At 40.3% G+C, this 2,336-nt stretch overlaps 1 long non-coding RNA gene across 4 annotated transcripts in view; it reads left to right on the top strand.

The window, feature by feature from the left end:
- The window catches only part of LOC107838502 (uncharacterized), a 5,054-nt gene that overhangs the window by 2,545 nt on the left and 173 nt on the right, over nucleotides 1-2,336 (top strand). The window contains exon 1 of one of the 4 annotated variants that reach the window (XR_001664576.1): nucleotides 331-382. The exons of 2 other annotated variants lie outside the window; for them this stretch is intronic. This is a non-coding gene — a long non-coding RNA (uncharacterized LOC107838502). Of the gene's footprint in view, nucleotides 1-330; nucleotides 383-1,623; nucleotides 1,662-2,336 lie in introns of those variants that run through there. One more of the 4 variants, XR_001664579.1, reaches the window with a different exon arrangement.

The following is a 2,336-nucleotide window of genomic DNA, read 5'->3' as shown; positions in this document are numbered from 1 at the left end:
GTAACAATCGGAATGCATTATGGGAGATGTAGTTTGTAGTCAATTCGTGCTCAAAACCTATTTTAAGTCAATCATGGGCCTATAAAACGCTCCGGGGGCCACATAAAATGACATGGCGGGCCACATGTGGCCCGCGGGCCTTGAGTTTGACACATGTGATCTAGCCCATCAGAGCTAGCATTAATCAACTAGCCAATCAGTGCAAGCAATAAGCTAGCAAAAAAGAGTGCCAGTATTAATCAGCTAGCCAATCAGAGGTAGAATTAAATAACTGGCCGATCAGAGCTAGCATTAATCAACTAGCCAATCAGTGCAAGCAATAATCTAGCAAAAAAGAGTGCCAGTATTAATCAGCTAGCTCATCAGAAAAAGCATTAATCAGGTAGCCAATCAGTGCCAGCAATAAGCTAGCCAAACAGAACTAGCATTAATTAGCTAGCCAATGAGAAAAAAAACAATCATTTAGCCAATCAGAGCGAGCATTAATCAGCTAGCTCATCAGAAAAAGCATTAATTAGCTAGCCAATCAGTGCCAGCAATGAGCTAGCCAAACAGAACCAGCATTAATCAGCTAGCCAATCAGAAAAAAGAATTAATCAGCTAGCCAATCATAGCGAACATTAATCAGCTAGCTCATCAGAAAAATCATTAATCAGCTAGCCAATCTGAGCCTGCAATAAGCTAGCCAAACAGAACCAGCATTATTCAGCTAGCCAATCTGAGGTAGAATTAATCAGCTAGCCAATCAGACCTAGATATAATCAGCTAGCCAATCAGAACCAGCATTAATCAGCTAGCCAATCAGAAAAAAAGAATTAATCAGCTAGCCAATCAGAGCGAACATTAATCAGCTAGCTCATCAGAAAAAGTATTAATTATCTTGCCAATCAGTACCAGCAATAAGCTAGCCAATCAGAACCAGCAATAATCAGCTAGCCAATCAGAGGTAGAATTAATCAGTTAGCCAATCAGAACCATCGTTAATCAGCTAGCTAATCAGTGCCAGCAATAAGCTAGCCAATCAGAACCAGCATTAATCAGCTAACCAATTAGAGCAAGCATTTATCAGGTAGCTTATCAGAGCCAATATTAATCAGATAGCTAATCAGAAAAAGCATTAATCAGTGAGTCAATCAGAGCTAGCATTAATCAGCTAGCCAATCAGAAAAAAAGCATATATCATAGCCAGCATTAAAAAGCTAGCCAAACAGAACCAGCAACTAGCCAATCACTACAAGCAATAAGCTAGCAAAAAAGAGTGCCAGTATTAATCAGCTAGCCAATCAGAGGTAGAATGAATCAACTGGCCAATCAGAGCTAGCATTAATCAACTAGCCAATCAGAGCGAGCATGAATCAGATAGCTAATCAGAGCCAGCATGAATCCGCTAGCCAATCTGAGCCAGCAATAAGCTAGCCAAACAGAACCAGCATTAAACAGCTAGTCAATCTGAGGGAGAATTAATCAGCTAGCTAATCACAGCTAGATTTAATCAGCTAGCCAATCAGAGCGAACATCAATCAGGTAGCTCATCAGAAAAAGCATTAATCAGCTAGCCAATCAGTGCCAGCAATAAGCTAGCCAAACAGAATTAGCATTAATTAGCTAGCCAATCAGAGCGAGCATTAATCAGCTAGCTCATCAGAAAAAGCATTAATCAGGTAGCCAATTATAGCGAGCATTAATCATCTAGCTAATCATAGCCAGCATTAAAAGGCTAGCCAAACAGAACCAGCATTTATCAGCCAGCCAATCAGAGGTAGAATTAATCAACTGGCCAGTCAGAGCCAGCATTAATCAACTAGCCAATCAGTGCAAGCAATAATCTAGCAAAAACGAGTGCCAGTATTAATCAGCTAGCCAATCAGAGCGAACATTAATCAGCTAGCTCATCAGAAAAAGCATTAATAAAGTAGCCAATCAGTGCCAGCAATAAACTAACCAAACAGAATTAGCATTAATTAGCTAGCCAATCAGAAAAAAACATTAATCAGTTAGCCAATCAGAGCGAGCCTTAATCAGCTAGCTCATCAGAAAAACCATTAATCAGCTAGCCAATCAGTGCCAGCAATAAGCTAGCCAAACAGAACCAGCATTAAACAGCTAGCCAATCTGAGGGGGAATTAATCAGCTAGCTAATCACAGCTAGATTTTATCAGCTAGCCAATCAGAGCGAAAATTAATCAGCTAGCTCATCAGAAAAAGCATTAATCAGCTAGCCAATCGGTGCCAGCAATAAGCTAGCCAAACAGAACCAGCATTAAACAGCTAGCCAATCTGAGGGGGAATTAATCAGCTAGCTAATCACAGCTAGATTTTATCAGCTAGCCAATCAG

Source organism: Poecilia formosa, unplaced genomic scaffold (assembly GCF_000485575.1).
Source record: "Poecilia formosa unplaced genomic scaffold, Poecilia_formosa-5.1.2 Scaffold266, whole genome shotgun sequence".
NCBI classification, from domain to species: Eukaryota; Metazoa; Chordata; class Actinopteri; order Cyprinodontiformes; family Poeciliidae; genus Poecilia; species Poecilia formosa.
The sequence above is the reverse complement of the archived record's forward strand: the minus strand, read 5'-3'. Positions and strand labels throughout refer to the sequence as shown.